Source organism: Phasianus colchicus, chromosome 2, assembly GCF_987193195.1.
Source record: "Phasianus colchicus chromosome 2, bPhaCol1.hap1.1, whole genome shotgun sequence".
Lineage (NCBI taxonomy): Eukaryota > Metazoa > Chordata > Aves > Galliformes > Phasianidae > Phasianus > Phasianus colchicus.
The window spans coordinates 54,633,494-54,654,133 of NC_143437.1; the positions used below are offsets into that span (position 1 = coordinate 54,633,494).

General features: G+C 40.3%; 1 long non-coding RNA gene across 1 annotated transcript in view; it reads right to left on the minus strand.

The window, feature by feature from the left end:
• The window catches only part of LOC149919034 (uncharacterized), a 65,866-nt gene that overhangs the window by 9,551 nt on the left and 35,675 nt on the right, over positions 1-20,640 (minus strand). The window lies entirely within an intron of this gene.

A 20,640-nucleotide genomic window follows, 5' to 3' on the forward strand; every position in this document is an offset into this window, starting at 1 on the left:
CAAGAAGAAAACAACTCCTGAGAGTTAGTTTGCCAAAAAGGACAGAAGACATATAGTAAGAGTACATGTGCAGAGAAACAGGGAAAGAAATGGCACTGGTGTTCATCACTGGCAAATGTACAATGTCCTTAGCTACTTGTTTTCAGGTTCTTTCATAAAATGCTTTCAAGAAGAAAAAAGTTGACAGTTGAATTCCCCAAATGATGAAATAGCTTGCTGTTGTATTGCAGGTCTTACAAGTTGATTTTGCTGAAGGCCTGGCTCAAACAGTCTTTGCTGCCAGAATTTTGTCTTGAGATGGGAAAAAAAAAAAAAAAAAAAAAAAAGGGAAGGTTGAGCCTTGATGTGTAAAAGAAAATTTCAGAAAGATAATTCTTGAAAAGGAATTTACCTGACTTAAATACTGAAGATTCAAAATCACTTTTATTTTTTAAATTATGTTGTTCTTTTCTGAGGTAGAGATTGTAAGGACACCTTACACTGATTCACATAAACACATACCCTCAGCGCTGACAAAATACAGCTCAACAGGATGACATGGTGGGGACTCCAGTGGCATCCTCATGCTTAAACAGAAGAAGGAATAAGTGAACATCCACTGTGCTAACTGTTGTACTTACAAGAGTGACTGTAAAACTCTCTTTACAATAATGTCCTTATGTCCTCCAAGCAATGTCATTCTGACATGATAGGGATACTGTTTATTAATTTTTTTTTTGTTTGTTTATTTATTTTTGTAATAAATCATACTGATTCCAAGAAACAGCCATAAGCACTTCCTTTTCATTTTGAAACAATGGATGAGCAAGTATTTTTAACATTGTTATGGAATACTGGGTTTGTTTAAAACCTGGTAAATTACATGCAATTGACTGTCATACGACTGGGATGAACTCTTATTTCAGGACTAAATTCTTATTCTTGATTTTTATATTGGAAAGCATGAAGGTTCTAAAATTTATCAGCAAAAAGAAAAACAGTAGAGTTGACTCAAAATCACCCTTCAAGTTGATCTGCAAAATCACTTAATTGTGTTCCCAAATGCAAAGAGAGACATACAAGTGGGGCAAGAACAGATGTAAAAGTTTGATTTAGGCAGAATGAAAAAGATTCTGGGGAACAGCAGAATGACTAATACAAGGCAAGAAGAGAGAGTGTGCACAGAAAGTGGCTGGAGATAAAATGCTTGCAGCATTAGAAGAGAAATGTGTGCTATTTCAACCAGCTTACAAAACACAAGCAAAGTGAGTTGGACAGCTACATGTCTAACTGCTGGCACAGACACTAAACAATTTGTGCCTTTGAAAAGGACTGTTATATTAGTATAGAGAAAGACTATTTTTATGAGCATCCACGGCCAAAGAGAAACCTTACACCTACAGAGGCATGATGTTCATGCATTCTGCTCAGAGAGATATTTCAACAGCCATCTTTAAGCCCAAAGAGCCATTATCAAGAAGATGTTAAAAGCTGTAGAGAGATTCATCCATGGTAACAGGAGCTACAATTACTGGAAAGGCTTATTCATTGCAGCTGTTCAAGGGATAAATCCAGACACACAGTAGGGCTGATTCATCTCAGCACAGATACCATTAAAGATATGTATATGTATATGATTTTGTGGTCATTTCACACCAATGAGCAGCTAGGTCCCTCCACACTGCTCTCTCACTCTCCATCCTCAAAAGACAATAATGATGAAAAAGGGTTAGTGGGCTGACATAAGGACAGAGAGATCCTTCACCAATTACCATCACCAGACTCAACATAAGAGAGATCAGTGTAGTTTATTGGCTGCTAATAGCAGACTAGAGCAGTGAGAACTGAAAGCAAACTAAAAATACTTGTCTCCACCCACTCCTCTTTCTTCCCCCCAAGTGGTGAAGGAGAACAGAGAATGGGGGCTGCAGTCCGTCTGTAACACTTTGTTTTTGCTGCAGTTCATGGTTACTCTCCATCCCTGCTCCAACATGGGATCTCTCCCACACCTTTAGTTTGAGCAAATAAGTGCTTGGGATGCACTGGCATATATCTGGCAAAAATAGCTTATGGAAAGATTTTTTCCCCCTTTTAAATAACAGAACCACATGAAAAACTGCAAGCACCAAATTATATTATCAACAGTCATCAAAAGGAACATAATATTGTTAATTTTGCCATGACTGACCATTGTCACAAAAACTATCCGGCTACTCCCAGACAAAGTAGGAAATGCAATAGTTTAAAACTAAGCAATCACCATGGTCCAAGGAAAGAGCTGTACATCCAAGAACCTGAGCCCTGCATCAGAAGCATGATCTCTCAAGGTCCAGTGACAGCCAGTCATGGTAAGGGATGAAGTGTGCAAGTGATGTAAACTGGGGAGGGCAAACTGAACAGCAGAGAAGCGTCAGTCGATTCTCTACAAACCCCAGCACTGCGTGGAAGTAGGACCAATGAAAACACTTCCAGAGAAATATATCTAATAAAAAAATTGCATTTTACTGAAAGGAAAACATTTATTAAAATGTGTTTCAGAACATTATGTTCTTCAAGTGAAAAGCCAAAGCGAGTTTCTAGTCTTTGTTTCCAAAAATATTTCCTTTGTTTTCCAGACTGAGTTTTCCAATGTGAAGCCGGTACTTCCCAAACAAGGTCACCTCTGATCAGTCTTTAACACATACTAAAAACAGAGGTGCCCTTTAGGAATGCTCCCAGTGAGATACCATTTGTTTGAAAGGAGACAAATTCAATAGCTCTTCCTGGAGTGCAGAATACAAACATGAATGCAGGAAGGAAGAAAGAGGACAATGAACTGCAGTGACTACTGTCCCAAGAGGAACGTTCACATTAGAAACTGAGATTGTTCTGATCATCCTCTGCTTTTTATTAGTGACATTCCTGTGATTTCAGTGACACAGACTGACATGTCAGCATTATATGGATGTGAAACCAAAGAGTCTCCTCTACCTCAAGTCATGGCTCCTCTTTGTTGCAGGAATTCCGCTCATTTCTTGCAAGTTCCACAAATACACCCTGAAAAACTCCATTTCCCAAATTCCTGCTACTCTGTCTAGAAAAGAAGAAAACAATCAAATCAAAGCCTAAAAATTTTCTGCTATGTAATCACAGGTGTTTGGACAGCTTACTGAGGCTTACATGTGGGGAACTAAGGATTAACTCCCCTTTCCGTGTTTCATTTTAGCTGGTAAACAATGTAGAGCATTTCTACAAACAATCACAATTAAAACCATATGTTTAATGTTTACAATCTGAGTGCCACTGATAGTATTTTTAATGAATTTCATGACTCTAGTAAGCTGAAGATTGATCAGACAGTGGGACAAAATACATACACATTTATATATCAGTATAAGAAAGGGAGAAAAAAAACAGTGCTAAAAATGAGGTAGTAAAACGTAGAATATCCTTGTGATGTGGAAAACAGAATTTCCCAGAGCTATTTACACTTTCTTAGGGATCAAGGAAAACAAAGGGGTAAGAGATTCACTTTTTCCTTTTCACTGTCTTGTGTTGGCAATCATTTCTCAGGGGCTGCTTACTTAACCCCATGCAGAATTTACCCATATAGTAAATAGAGCTTCCAGCTAAGGCCTAAGCAGGCACCAGCCAGTGTTACTGCATGTATTGGATGCAGTAGACCATAAGTTTGGGCTGATGTCACAGCTACTGCAGTGCCTGCAGAGCACAAGTTGAGCACTCTTCCTTTGCTTTAGGCTGTACCAAAGTCTGACTGGGTTTTCACAGTGTGATGGCCAGCTTCATGCCATGAAGTTGCTTAGAGAAGCATCTTAGCCATGATCTACATAAAAACACCAGATGCGAATGTTTCACCGCCATAGAGAAATCCAAACTGCTTGGAAAAGAGAATTTCTGTTTCTAAAGGAAAAAAAAAAAAACACAAAGCAAAAAAAAACCTCAAATCACAGACATGTATAGTTTCTTTGTACTCTATGAGCTTGTATAGTTTGACATGAACTGTGCATGGAAAAGCACATTTCAGAACTCGGGCTTTAATAAATGTTTACACTTCTTCCTTTATTTGTTTAAAGGAAAACATAAAAAGAGAATGAATCAAATTAATGTAGGTTTTGTGGTTGTTCTTGAAACAAGTCCGTTCTTACATTCTTGGGAGAGGCACACAGCTATTCCTCCATAGATGGACAAACAAAGCTGAAAAGAACAGTGCAATCCAAAATCCCAAGGGAACATTTTCCAAGTAAACCAGAGGACTATAGAGTACAGTCTGTCCAAACCATACATGGGATTATACTGACATGCTGTGGCAAGACAGTGGCAATACAGTGCCTGAGTTACTTCCATGGTTACAAGCTGCACTGCTACTTTGATTACAGCTATTGTTCATGCTTCCAACCAAAATAAAAACAGTGGTGAAATGTCAGATTTGGAAACTACATCAACTAAGCAAATTCTGTACACTGTCCAGGTATGATTTCCTTTTGGTCATGAGCATCATGAGCACCTGTAAGGCTTCACTTTTGTTTTAGCCTCTCTCTGATTGAGAGACAGAGAAATCTGAGGTCAGGAGCAGACAAGAAGCCCAAGAAAATATACAAGCAAGAAAGTGTGATTGGGTTCTTCTATGTTTCCAATGATGGTACCTGAAGCAACTGAAGCATTTCCACGTCAGCATAGTGGAAAATATCATCTAGCTCAAAGACAGAGCTGACTTTGAAGCCTGACCTGAAAACCCAACACCTCATACAGCAGCAGCTGTGTTTGGAGAACTCTAAATTGCCAACTTTTAGACAGCAAGAAACCTCTTTGTTTTCCAAAAAATTTTCCCTGAATGACTCAATTGAATAATTCTTCCCATATCTCTGCTGTTTAAGGGGAAAATGGTTCAGGCACAAGTTCAGTGCCGTGAGACAAGGCATTTCCAGAGGACAAGCCAGCAGTGTTCCCAGAACAGGGCAATGACTAAGCTGCCTGAACTTTATGCCTTTCACTCACGGTGACAGACAGCACCACCACAGCCAGCAGGACTTAGAATTCTAGTTTTAAAAATTTCAGCCTTTTCAAGCAAAATAGTTAGAAAACATGTTATAAATGTGAATATTGTGTGCTTCTCTTTCCCAATGTAAACTGGTCATCAGGTCCAGCATGGACTTAACCTGTGGAATCCCAAGAAACAGACTTAGTGCCAGAGAGCTTCACTGTTTGCCCTAACCAGAGAGCAAGCAGCTGTGGTAGGGGAGTGAAGGATGATACAAACAGTTCGTATGTAACACAGACAGCTCTATTGCACCACCAACCGCTAAACTGTCAACAGGAAAACCTCTGCAGAGTTATTTGCTGTTTGAAACCTTTCTGGGCAGTGAGAAACATGTCAAACATGGAGCCTCTCTGTGTGACCACGAAGACCACGTGTCATTCGAACATTACGTTAGCTAACAGGGGTCACACTTCCTAGGTATGAGGAAATGTGTTTCGTGAGGTATACACAGTATTCAGAGACCATTCACTTCAATGGAAATTGGGCAGCTGAACAACATCCCTAAGCTTTAGAGTGCCTTTGTATTTATCTTCCTGTGAAACAAGGAAGGGCTCTAATTCGGTCTATAAAAATATAATCATATATGGACAACCCCAAATACCTTTGAACAAAGTGATTTGCTATGATTGCATGACAAGATTTTGGAGCATAGGTCACTGAGCCTTTTTTTTTCCTCTGGTCTGAGGACCTCAGATCCAAGATTGCTTAATAGTGCTCATTGTTGTTACCTGAAAACACACAGTCCCCATTTAAATCCCTCCAAATGTGACATGAATGAGAAATCTGAATACATCTTCCTTTGAAATAAAGATAATGACACCGTTTATATTACAATCAATGGCCTCAGTGGTTAAAGATAGCCCAAATCTTAAATGTCATTTTAAGGTAAAACATCCATTCTGGTACACTGGATCACAAAGGACACACCATTACAGAAGGGCTGACTCAGCAGCAGAAGCCACAGTCCCTTCTCTGAGTCCACCCTGAACATTAAAAACACATACTTTTCTGCTGCAAGAAAGAAAGCACTAAACAAGCAGCAAAGTATTTTCACTGAGGAAAAAAAGTGTGTTCTCCACTTCAGCAGAAGATGCCCTCCAATGTAATGCTCAGGCCAGTGAAAACACGCATCCTCAATCTACAACTGGTGTTTTATGTTTAAATGGTGTTATGCACTGACATTTTAGCCTCTGTTATAACTAAAACCAGATTCCTATCAATGGCACTATTGTGTAGGAAGTGAGCTGCATGAAGCAGCAACAGATTTGTTCTGCCTACTGAGGAAAAGTTTTCCAGAAATGACCACAAATACACACTCTGCTGAAATGACATTTTTTTCCTCTTCCTCCCTTCCTCTATAATAAGCATGTCCAGACTGATGTGCTGCTCTTTCTTTAAGCAGAAACACGATGTACCACATTACATATTCCATGGCTGCATATCTGAGCTCCTCCAGTCACTCATTTGCCTTCCTTGAGCAGCAAGCTGATCTTCTGCAAGTTTTGTCTGCAAAAAAAGTAACTAAAACTCTCATACCACAACATGATTCTTTTCCTATTCTATCCTGCAATTATTTTTAGTTAATATAGTTCAAGCACTAATATAAAAAGAATCAAGAAATGTAACTTAATGCAAAAGAACTTTTTCCAGTAGATAAACAAATGTCACTGCAATATTTGTATCTACAGTGAAAGGAACGGTTCTTCAGTAGCTGATGGTCACTGCCTAGTGTATAATTCTCCTTTCTGTCCCAACATATCAGTCATTATAAGAACTGTGGATACAAATACCAATTGGCTTGAAGTTTACTCACAAGAAAACTAAAAAGCATTATCTGTAAAATAGTCAAAGAACAATTGAAGTGGGAAGATTAATACCTTTAGTACTTTAATATGATTAAAATTTCCTGGGTCAGAGAAAGAAAGGTTGAGAAAACCAATTCTGCAGCCCAGTGCTTCCTTCTGGCACACCCCCAGAAGTCTGCACCAGTAACCATTTTGGTATTTTATGTTACTGCAGAGACTGGAGAAAAGCATCCCAGGCACTTACAGCTCTCTGGTTAGCACAGCCAACTTCCCCCCCTGCTGCCTAAGAGCCAGCTGTTGCACTTGCTCCCAAAGCAGCACACACTGCAGCACCAGGAGCCCAATTTCAGTGACACTTATCTTTACTTCCCAATTTAATAAGAGAGGCAAAAATCCAGTGTTGAGAGTATGGGAACGTGAAGGAGAAGGTAGCAGCAGGGACAATTCTCCCCAGCAAGTTGGCTGCTTCTAAGACTGCACTGCACCAGGCATGATACCTAGAAATTAAATATTACACAGACAAATGTTGCAATGCTGAATGTTGCAATGCACAGATCCCACTTGTCACCCTATCCCTCCGAGCCCTGGCAAAAATGCAAGAGATGAGTTTAGATAAAGTCTTGCAAAAGTCCTGTGCTGACTAGCAAGCCCATGCAGGGAGTGGGCAGGAGGAGGCAATGTGCACCCAGAAGGGAGAGCCCACATCTCCCTCCACCAGCACCCTGAGGTTTGCAAAGGCCACAACACAGGAGCATCTGGTGGTTTGCAAGAGGGATACAGCTAAGTATTAGCTTGAAAACACTTGCGTGTTTGAGAATGAGAACCCTATGAGCATTTCCAATCTGGCTGCTAGCTGCAGTATCAACTACAGGCTTGCAGCAGAGTGGCTGGAAAGATGCACAGAGGAAAAAGGATCTGGAGGTGGTAGTTGATAACCGGCTGAATGTGAACCAGCAGCATGCCCAAATGGCCAAGAAGGCCAACGGCATCCCAGCTTGTATCAGAAACAGGGCAGCCAGGAGGAACAGGAGATTGTCCCCCTGTACTCAGCTCTGGTGATACCACACTTTAAGTGTTGTATTCAGTTTTAGGCCCCTCACTACAAGAAGGACATTAAGATCCAGAAGTATATCCAAAGAAGCTGTGAAGGGTCTGGAGCAAAACCTTGTGGGAGGTGGCTGAGGGAACATGGACTGTTCAGTCTGGAGGAGACTCAAGAGGAGATCTGATGACTCTTCACAACCGCCCACACCGTAGCAAGCAACTTTGTACCTAATGGATGGCCATGGTTGTTGGTTTTTTTTTCCTTCTTGTGAACACACACAATCCTGGCGGCCAAACTGCTAAGACACTTGATCGCCTCTGAAGTATGCAGTCTCAGCAGCCCAGTCAGTCTCCAGTTTTGGTCGCTCTGTAAATTTGCCTGATGACTTACTGACAAGGCTGGAGACAAGTTTACGTCTGTTCCTGGTTCCTTTAAACAGCCTGTCACTTCTCTCTGTTGTGCTACTGCTGCTGTCACAAGTGCATGGTAAGAAAGGAAGAAGCAAACCTATCAAAACAATGAGATTTCTATTGTGAATGTGAGATGGAAGTCAGCTCACGTTTACACACTCACTACCTTTACTGTTATTTGAAAAAACATTTCAGTATCAACCGAGCAAGAAACTGCCAGGTATTGTCTCATGTCTTAGAGTGACACAAGAACCCAACAGCATGATTCAATGGGACTGTAATTTATTTTGGTAGGCAGATGGCAAGAAAACACGCAAAGCATTCTAATAATCAGTGTGGGTGCTGCTAAGACATGAATTAAAGTTTACAGGCCATTAAATCTAGGATTTTATAGAGATGAACTGCATTATAGACACATGCTTTCGGTGTGGGCTCATCAAAATTATGAAAACGAAGATCATGGGAAACTGATGGGTGCTTCTGGGGTTGATCTAATTATGTGTCACCAATCCAGCTTTGCCTACGTCTAGCTGCTTCCTGCTGTGGGAAGCCCTGTCAAGCTGAGCTCTCTGGAATGTTTTCAAGGACTGAAACCCATTCTATAAGGTACGTTAAAACCAAATGAGTTGAAGTTGTGCCCTTGCACAGATTCTTTCAGGCCAGACGTCACACAGGAGACTAGGAGTTTCATTTAGTTCAGACATTTTATTCCAATTATTCTTTTCCAGTTTCCTACTGCAAGAAAACACTAGAACTCCACTGAAAACATGTTTGGGGCAGAATGCAGTCACCTAAATCAATGCTGTAAGTACATTCTAGGTGCTGAAGGATCCTGCCTGGACTCCAGCTATAACTATAAAAGAGACTTTAGGCTTCCCTGTGAGATGTTGCATCTACCTGTTCTGGCAGATGCCTCGATACCAAAGGTCACGTTTAGTACTTACAAATGACTGTACTTAGGCAACTACATCCTTCCTCAGCTGGCTAGTCAGCTGACTTGCTATTGAAGATGTGCAGGATACAGATTCCATTGGGCTCATCTCAAGTTGCCATTAGCTTGCAATGATCTGTGAAGATCCACTGCCTGTGGTGGCAGGTCAGACACCTGGTGCATATGTGGACACTTGCTGTTGTTTTCATACCAGTTCCTATAGAACAAGAGGCAGCAGCAACCAGCACTGGCAGCAAGATGATGTGAGGAGCAGAAGTCTCACAGACAAAGGGAACTGAATCACAGAATCACAGAAACTGTTCCTTAGTCTGGCTGCTGACAACAGAGAGGTGATACCAGTTAGTAGGATTGCACAGGGAGACTTATGCTGTGTGATGAGCTCTCTGTCCCTTCAAGGGATAAAGTGAACATTTTAACATCAGCTCAATAATTACAGAAGGAGGCTATAGGCACCTATCAGCATCTCTGTATTGGCCACAACTAGCAGGCTATAGACATGAGGCTATATAGGGCCTGTAGATAGCCACCTTTGGGAGCACTACCATTAATGTCTCACCTGTTCCCTAGCTGAGCAGCATTATTACCAAAACACATGCTACATATCAGTGAATGGCTTCTAGAGCCTGGCACGGAGCATGTGTGTTGTACAGCACAACGTCAGGCAGTGGTGACAAGGAATGGGGTAGTCTTACATATGACATGCACAGATGCCTGAAATCACTTCTCCTCTGAAGAGTTTACAGTATGGATGGAAGTATAAATAGAGCCACGGTGCAATACAAAATCGAAGTGTCTCTATTCTTCCCAGATCCTAAATGAAGATGTTACAGAAAAAAAAAAAGACTACTTAAAGAGTTCAGCAGTGACAGCTTATGCATAGTGCAAAAGATTTAAAGACTAACACATTATTTTGTGGTAATAAGAAATACCAACCATTGTGGTATTAAAGAGCTTTGTTTTCAAAATGATAGAGGTATGTCAGATTCCTTGAATATAGGTCCAGATGCTGCTGTGAGATGGCATAGCCTTGGTCACAGTATGTGCGTAGCTCTTGCCATACAACATGCAGTACTGTTCTGCAGAAAAGGCTTGTCTCATGCATCTGGCTATGTTCCTGAGATCTGTGTACTTAATTTTGCTGTCACACTTTGGCTGCATTGCCACTCGGATTCACAGATAATCAGCTCTCGTGACTTTGGTCCAGGAAATCCTTCCTCTTCTCTGCACAAACCATCACAGTTACACATGGAGATATTTGCTTACTTGAATCATCCATGATAGGCCAGTGCTAAAGCCAGAATACCAGACTTAAAAGGTTAATGATCTCTCCATTATGCTAAATCCTTTGCAGCAGCACTAATTCCTCCTATTCAGTCACACTTTTCCCAAGAGCTTGCAACAATACCAAAGACATGGAAGGGTAGCTGATGTATTGCTTTCATGCAAAAGGTCAGATGAAGGAAGGCCAGACACTAGAGGCTGCCCTATAAACTTAGTTTCTGACTGGTCTGTTTGCCTTAAATGTATTCTTTGACACCGAGAAAGTACTACGAAAATAACACAGAGACTTACAGTACTCCAATTATCTGTTTGTACTCCAATCAAATGAGAAAATAGGTTTTGTTACAATCTAGCATCACACAGTCACTCTGCAATGAAAGATAAGACTTTCAGATTTACCATGCTGGCTATATGTATATCGTATCTTCATGTTGGGGAAAATGATTAAAGTTATCACAGAAGATAATATGCAGTAAGGCTGTTAAGAGTTCTGTTACTGATCTAGAATAATCAGTGTCAACAGAAACAAGGAGTAAACATTTTTCCTTTGAAATAAACAGGTATATGACACTTTTCAGCTCAAAACTGCAATTTATGTCTATGGACAAAGCATCTATCAATATACATGCACGAGTACAGAAATGTGCTTATATGTAGTATATTTGTTTATGTGTATTCTAATATACACATAATTTAAACATGTATTAAATATATATAAGCATGCATATTCTCTGTAAACAGAGGGGACAAAAAAGACCTGAAACCATCACTTCTGAGCTTCTCTCTGTAGGAGAGTTAATTTCTGACAGTAAGATAAATGAAGGGGCAGCTGTGTTCATTCTCCAGCGCTCATGTTTATTTAGTATCCTGATTAATGATGAGTGCTATACTTAGTCTAATTTATCTCTTACAAGCCTTTATATGCTGTTCAGAAGCCAATGTAAAGTTTATGTGCAGATGCACCCACACAATAAAATGATTCCATATTGAAAATGACCACAGTTTAATTTCCAAGTGAGTCCCCAAGGAAATTAATGCTAGGGAGGCAGTATCTCCGCCTGCCTTGACTTTAAGCTCACATTGCAGATTCATTGGCAGCCCACAGGAGAGTTATAACATGCCACTAAAAAAAAGATGCAGTGGAAATTGTGAGAAAACTGTGACATCCAGTCACTTCTAAGATAAATTTTATAGTTTATTTCAACTCTATAGAAAGAGATGGAAAGAAGTGGGGATACTGATAGAGAAAAAGCTTTATATACTAACAGCCCTGCCTCAGAAGACATATCTGACCAAGGCAAGAGACTCCAACCTATATCCAAGGACTCCCCCTTGCTTTGCAAAGTCATTCCATCCCAGAAAAATGTACATGGGATGAGTCTTCAATAGAAAAAGCAAATTAAGGAGATCTGTCATGCCCTTATAAAAGCTTTTTAATGGCATTTCCTTTTTCAACTGAAGAAATATTTTAAAGGATGAAAGTAATTGACAGAATGGCATAAGTGGGGATCATCAGAAGGGCTTTCAACTCCACTTCATGGACCAGTTTATTGGAAACCTTTGCAATGACAAAGAACTCTGTGAGCAAACTCTGCATGGTCTGAGCATCAAGAGCTTGAAGAAGTTTGGAAATGTCCTGTGGTAGGAGAGTGGGTAACAGGAAGAAGCCATTTCATTATAAAGCCAAATGCAGAAGATTAGCCAAACGTTAACTCAACAATATTTTTAGAAAGTCCAGCAGAAATTGGGAATGACTCCCAAACTGATACATAAGCTCTTAAAAGCAGAAAAATTAGTAGTCAAGAAACAAAGGATATGCTAAATAAAAAATCAGAAATGAAAGAAAGTTCTTCACAGTAAAGAAAGAAAGAGCAGCAAAGAAAAAAAGCCAACAGAGTATATATCTGTTCTTTACATTTAGGTAATTCTTGCTTTCTGATGGGATGAATGTCACCATCTGTTTGGCAGGATACAACTGAGACCTGCTAAAGGCTTGCACTTCTCTATTGATTGACCTACTGGACACTGAGTTTGAGTCTAATCTTATTTAGAGCTGCATTTTCAACTGTGTGTATTTCCTCTTTGTTTAGTATTTCACTTTAAATTTAAACTGATGCCTTTTGAGTACAATTTCCCTAAATAACACTACTCTAGGATGATAGAATCATTAATCATAAAATCACAGAATGGCTTGGATTGGAAGGGACCTCAAGGATCATCAAGTTCCAACCCCTCTGCCATAAGCAGGATTGCCAGCCACTAGATCAAGTACTAAATCAGATTGCCTAAGGCCCCAACTAACAGGCAGTAAACACCTCGAGGGACAGGGCATCCACAACCTCTCTGGGCAGCTTGTTCCAGGACTTCAACACTTTCTCAGCAGATAATGAATATGGATATTCTTCTATTCAGATTTTAATAACAGTTGGTAAAATATGTAAACAAATCAAATTCGTCTTTAAACTCTGAGATTTTGTGATGAATATAAGCTTAGCATTTATTCTTCTCAAGCAAATCTTCTCTGACATGTCTTGTAGGACATGGACACTGATAAATGTAATGCAGAAGCTGCAGTTTCCATGAGAGTGGATTGTTGACATTTTAAAAATCAGATTCAGTGGAATTTACAATGACTCAAATATTCATCCTATCAAGCATTTGTGTGGCCATATTAATTTTTTTTTTTTAACATTGTAGGGAATTAGAATAGCAATAATGCATATTCCCTCCAGAAGTTAAGTGTTTCAGTTATAGCTAATGCTTTCAAAATTATACCATCATGGCTTCTTCATAGGCTATTCTTTTATTATTTTTTTTCCAGTTTCCTACTGCAACAAAATACTTGTAAAAACTTGATTGACAGATAGTCTACACGTGGGATACAGAGGTCCTCAGCACCTGCAGCAAATCCTTCAGCCCACCTCCAGAGCCCTCTCTGGCTACAGTGAGCCTTAGTTTGGGCACTCACCAAGATGCTTCTCCAGCCAGTATCCACCCCTTCACAGACCTCATTTAAGTCTTGGCAGTGGAGGAGATCTTGTTGGAGATCCCTGCATACTTGAGGCCTTCCAAGAGTAAGCAGTTTTTTCCCCCCCACTTTTGTTTCCGTGTCTGCAGATGCTGCATTTGGGTTTATCCTCACTTGCTGCAGCCTAGGACTTTGCTACCCCACTATCATTGCTGTGCTTTCCATTGCATTATGGTGTTACACATCTCCTCTACTAAAGAGCCTCAAGCTCTGTTTTAATGTCATCAGCTGCATTTTAGGTGGAAGCAGCAACTCAAAACAGCTGATGGGAAGTATCATCTCATATCAGCTACGTGTATTCCTGCTCCTCCTGGACCATGTTTTCCCACCTTTATGACAAAACTCTGCCTTCAGGCACCTCTTCAGTGTTCTTCCATAATGAAACACTGCTACAGTAACACTGAACCTGTGACATACATACCACCTCTTTCAAGAGTTCAATACAGGAGAATCAATTATTTATCAGGATCTAAGTTTTCTCCATTTACTTGATGTCTATTTCAACAGTCTCTTATGATTTATTAAGCATTTGCAATGTTTTGCTTTGCTATACTATTATAGCACATCAGTATCACTTTGAAAGGCATGGTTTCCACTGTTCCCAAGGGGATGCAACAGATCAAAATAATGTGTGATTACATTACAACAATCCCCAGAGCAATACACTTTAAATACTATTCTTCCTGTTGGTCAGCGAGACAGATTCATTCAGGTGACTTAATGAATCATGATTTATTAACTCCTTTCCAAGAGACAGCGGAGTAATATGCATTTCATGCTCCATTTGTTCAGGCTGCTTTGCACCAAAAGACTACATGAGTGCAACCTTCTGATACTGTCAGGGTTCTTTTCTGAGGACAGGATATATTAGATCTCTTCAGGAGGAACTTCAGTTGCTTTCTTCTTGGAGGCAGCATTAACTGCTTCCCACCTGCAGAGTCTTAACTGAAGAGGCACATTTCATATTGCATTGTCGGGCCCAAATATTTCTCAGAGTTATTTGTGCCTCAGTGATGTACAGTGCTACTATAATTAATATTTCTCCATCCAGGTTAGAATTTTCTGTCTCAATGAACTCACCTTGGATTTGGCTTTACAAAACATGAGTTCTCTGGGCTTTGGCTTTACAAAACATGAGTTCTCTGGGCTGTGGTCAGTACTTGGGTCTACCATTTGGACTATGCAAATCAGGATTTGTAAATACACCCTTCAAAATAGCTCTGCAGCTGTGACTTTGGAGGATGGAAGAATGATTTTCACTTCCTTTACTGCAATAGCTTAACTTTATGGGTTTTGGTAGTATCAACAGATGGAATGAAATTAAGACTGAATGCCATATCCTCCTACACATAACACCTGATGTAATCTGATGGTGAGTCATAATCTTCTCAGTTGAATTAGAGCAAAGGAAAGACTTTGGTAAACGTGCTAATGAGTGTGGTCACTGGACGGCTTGCTGTGCTTTCCTGGTCTATTTGTTCTTAGCTTATTTTTATAGGGATTATTGCAACCTTCAGTAGTCTGAAGTACCGTTCCGGGAAAAGATCATTTACTTTGTGATTTCCTTGTTCACAGAATCACAGAATGATCAGGGTTGGAAGGGACACCAAGGATCACGAATCTCCAACCCCCGTGGGGTCCCAGGCAGGGCCACCAACCTCCCCATTTAATACTAGACCAGGCTGCCCGGGCCAGTCTGGCCTTGAACACCTCCAGGAAGGGGGCATCCACAACCTCTTGGGCAGCCTGTTCCAGCACCTCACCACTCTCATAGTAAAGAACTTGATGAAATGCAGAGCAGCATGTGTGTGCAGCTATCTTTGCACTGAACTCAGCCAGTCAGGATAGTCTCTTGAGAAGGACTCACTTTAATTCAGCCACAATATGAAGGAGAGGAGGGTTAGCCACACACAGGGCCATGTCATTGCATGCCAGCAGGAATACCACTATAGCTGCTGTGCAAGGGAACACAAATACACATTCTATTCACTTGAGGCTGTGCTATATAGAGTGCTCCGTAAAGGGGCCCTTCTAATTATAGCCATGCATAGCAATTACTTTAACTGGCACAACAAAAGTATTCTTAAAGTAAAACAAATCATCAATTAATGTACAAAGAGCAAAGGAAGATGCAGTAAGTGATTTTTAAAGTATTTCAGTTCACAATAGCAGGCCTTTCTGAGATTCTTAAGCTCTCTTTTAAATGATATCTCTTAATCTCTTACTCAACTTCTTAGTGAAACGTAAATATCAGATCCTCTTCCTCAGCCCACGATCAAAAATAAATGCACCATATTTTGTATACCTTCAAAATAATGAGATTAATCTTCTATAGTAAATAACAAAAATATCTTATGAAACAAAATGATGAAGAACCTCCTTTGCAGGAGGTATTTTATGAAGGAAGATGAGCAGCCATTTTTAAATTGAAACTAATAGCATATGAAGAATAACCTATAATGTCTGTCTGGAGGAACTTGAGTCATCAAAACTCTCTTTACTAACATACACAACAAATTTATTTCGCCCTCTTCAGCTTTCTATTTGTGGGATCTGTCAGATTAACACATTAGGAAATGAAAAGATGCTGCTTAACTTAAAATTGCCTTTTACTGTCAAAATGTGACTGAATTCCATAATCAGAAAGGAAGAATCACAAATGAATGACTGAGCTTCTACTGAGCACAACAGCAAGACTGTCACCTTGATATTGCACCAACAAAACCAAATAGCCTTCACCTGAGAACTGGCAGAATAAAGATTCAACACAGAATTAGTGTATATGCAAAGCAGGCTGTAAACACAAAAACCATAAAACTGTACATTATCACAACAAATTTAGTTCTAAATCAAATGGCTAAATCAAAAAAAGAAATAAAAGTGGTCCAGCAGACGTTAAACTAGCATGATGCCCTGGTCTCTATCTGTTCAGGGACAGGAAAAAAAGAGAACTTACAAATTTGTCAGAATCAGAAAATGCCTACAGTGAGAGGAATGCAAAAGATGTTATTGCTGCTGACAGATGATGACAGCCACTGTTTCTCAGGACTGCAAGGAGGCTGATGTTCAGGATATGCTGGGCACACAGGTGTGTTCCTATAGTGAGCATGAGACACAGACACCACCTTTCTCAGTTCTGCATGGGGATTTCAAAACATAAACCTGATAGCATCTTTTAACATTTTCAAGCACATTTTCTTAAAGTTCCACTGAAGAATACTAAGCAATTGCTATTGAATAAATGCAAAGAATTCCTGAAATGTTTTTTGAGTAAGAGTTTAAGCTCTTCAATGTATAATTTTAAAAGTGGCCAGGGCAGCATCACTGCCATGTTTAATTACAGGCACCTAAATATTTCCACAGAAAGACCAATTATGCCATATCTGACCTTTCAGATTCCTTTCTTATTCTCATGTTGTTCTTTAATATATTTGGTAATGCCTGATGTTAGCTGCATTGAAATAAACCTTTTATTTATGCTCCTAAGTTAAACTATTTACGGACTAAAACATGTCTCATTCTCTGAAGCAATCTCTGTTTATTGGTGGAAAGAAAAGTATCTGAAAAGTCATTGCCTTCACTCTTTAGCACACAGAGATTCAGTGGGGAAGTCAGAGCTCTGAAGTAAGATCCAGTTCTATTCTGTCCAAACAGTTTTTCTATTACTTTCAGAATATAAGCACGCTCTGTAGTAATATCTGTGCAGTCTATCTACTTCACTGTTCATCCATTAACATATCCAATAATAGTCACCACCCAAGTGTAGTCAATATATCAGCAGCATCTGGCACAAACACATGCCAGATATTGCATGCCCCACTCAGGCAAACTTCCAATAGAAATCAACAAACAACTTTCATGGAGAAAGGAGTGTAGGATTAAAGATAGCCTTAAAGCCAAGAGTTGCATGTATATATGCATATATATGTCATTCTATACAACAAATGTATTAGAAATATAAACACTATTTAGAATGAGATAGAAAATGGTGGTGGTTCAACTTTGACTTGATTTCAACCAAATGGCACTTAATCAAGAAAAGGTTTAAAAAAGAACCACTGCCTTCCTAGTCAGACTGATGCATTCAAGTTGGTTAAAACCCTCAATCCTGTCATGTTCACCATCTCGTCCCTCCTGCTGGGCTTCTGCAGCTGAGGAGGTCAGGAGAAGAAGCAAAGAAGCATCCCAAGCCTGCCAGCAAGTTCCTTGGGGAAGCAGGCTGCTCTATAATAACCATCACATGACATGCTATTGGGAAAGATCACAATCTCTTTCTCACACCTGTCTGACAAAGGCAGGAACTAATCCTTAGTTACCACACAGCCTGGTAACTAAGGAGGAGTAAAAATCAATATGTCTAAAACTGGAGATGTTTTGCATAGGTACATAATCCTAAGTAGACTTCTGACCTTTTCCACTGTATAAATAATTTCACTTCTTGAACTACTGTTCTACAATAAGGAACAAATTACTCAATCAACTCAGTCTTTCACCCACTACAGATAGAAGTTAAATTCTGCTCTTAAGCACTCCCTCGTACAATGAATCTAGAGTAAATCTGCAGAAGTTAAGGGCTAAGGCCAACTTGCAGTGATGTAAATGAGGGAAACTGTTCCACTAAATTAAGATCTTCTACTATTAATTTGTTACATATACCCTCTGTTTTAGAAAAAAAAAAAAAAAAAGAAGAGTTGAAGAGGAAGAAAATTAAAATAGAAACAAATCTTAGTAGGTGTTTGGAACCTGAGTATTGTCAAAATCTTGAACAATCAGAGCAGTATTTTATTTGCAAGTATATTGAAAGTAAAATAAAAATGAAAAATTAAATCTGCAAAAAAAGGGAGTAGAAAGGTAAAAAAAATATTCAAAAGTGGAAATGACTAGATCTTTCATTTTCTTCTGCTCCTTGAAAGATATAGAGGAAAAACAAAAGAACAGAATCATATAATCACAGAATCCTTTGATTTGGAAGGGACGTTTAAAGATCACGTAGTCCAGCTCCCCTGCAATGAACAGGAACATCCACAGCTAGATCAGGTAGCCCAGGGCCTGATTCAGCCCTGCCTTGAAAGTCTCAAAGCAACCAATGTACTTGTTACAGACTATTGGGCATCTTTTCAGTAACTTCAGCACAACTCACAGAATAAGAAATTCTTTCACATTGCCCTGGTTCCTGCAACACTGCCAAACAGCTGTTCAAGTCCCAGAGCACTGCTAAGCTGAGTACAGCCCAGACAGCCTCACAAGGAGCTGTGTTGTATCTTGTGCCTGTTTGGTGCACTTGGGTATCATCAGTCACCAATATCTGTGCTCTGTCTACCTCAGGCCAGGTAAAATCAGGTTAGTGAAATCAGGTAACGTCAGGTCAGTGAAATAGCTTCAAACTGTTACCTCTCATTGAGCTCAGACTCACAACACACAATTACTTTTCCACTCTCTAAACTGATTCCTGTCGTGGGATCCACTGTGATCTCTAATTAAATCTCCAGGTTAGGTTACTGCTGGCTGAACTACAAAAACAAAGAAACTAGCGATGCATACAAGTTTATACCCTACTCTTACCACCCTTACATGAAAAGCATTTCTTCCAGTTACCAGCACAGCTCAGCAGCTGATGGAGGAGGAGCTACTCGACGTTGTGCTTTGAATAACTATGTGGAATTAACACTCATTTAAGTCTCCTTCTCTGCAGGACTGTCCCTGCAGACAACACCCCAAGGGGGGCTAGAACATACTTCTGAGTTCCCTACTGTTCTGAATACATGCCTTCACGAAACACCAATTTGCAAATGACTGGAAAATATCTGTGTAGAAACTGGACAAGTCAATACAACGGAAAGGGCGTTACAATAGAGGTGTGACGACGGGAGGACTGGTACAATAAAAAGATGCTATAAAGGAAGGGATGAAGATTGCTCATCCGTATCAGAAGATTCCAAGTTCACAGGAGAAGGCTTCACCAAGGAGGAATCTCCAGAAAGAGAACCTTCCCCAGTGGCAGTCAGCCCGTAAATGAAGTCAAAGAAGGGTGCAGCCAGGCTCCATCCCCTCCAGTCACACAGCAGAATTGCCTTCACCTGTGCTTCCAGGGCTGACTGGGTCTTTTCCCGGGATGATCAATCAGTGGTTCAGGCCATGACACAACAGTTCCCATACAGTCTGGGAAAATATTTCCCAGATTAATGTGCACACATTTCCATCTCCAAGATAGTTGATGACATCCAGGCTGGGATACATCCAAGCTAAATTACATGCAAGTCCCATTTAATGGAAAAGGATTCAAGCAAGAAGCTGCCCCACTTAATGCTTCCTTGATTATGCTGTGCTAAACCCTCTGAAGCCAAGGGCACAAATGCTCATGGCAGCTTCTGCTGTTAACAGGATCGCATTGTCCTTCTGTCCCATCATGCAACCCAAAGTCCCTGCCTTCATATTTCAAAACCATCTGCTGGACTGGTTCAGCTATCAGAGAATTCCCTCATAGGCCCAGGGTCTGACCTAACAGCTGTGTTTCACAAGACCCTACAGCAGGGATGGCCTGCATGTGCTGGAGGCTGGGCTGCTGCCTACTGGCTGCCAGCTGCAGGCCTCTGCCCCACAGGAGGGCAGGCTGAGGGCAACAGCCTGATTTTCACAGCTGCAAGCACTTCCTGTCACTTTAGCCTGCTTTTCTATCAGTACCTCTTCCCACTGACAAGTCAATAATGCACTAATAGCATGGAAAAAACCCACAAGTATTGCTCTCAACTTCCTTGTTACTTTGTGCAACTGCACCTCATATCCTTGTTTTACCACCACCTTTCTCTGCTCCAAGCCTTGCTTTCTTTGGACTCTGTCTCCCTTTTAAGCATTTCTGTGCCCCTTTTATCTTTCCACCTCCTTCCTTGTGCCTCTGGTGTTGCTCAACTGGTAGCTGTTACATCAATTTATTATCTAACTCTTCCGTTTTCATGCAACTGAAAGCAATGCACCACAGCCGTGTGTGCTAGAGGCAGCCCGAGGTGACTGCAGGGCTATGGGCAGTGCCAAGCTCTGACTGGAAGCAAAGATAAACAACATGTATTTGTGTAAAGTAAAAGAGAAGCAGAGACAGTGAATCTGA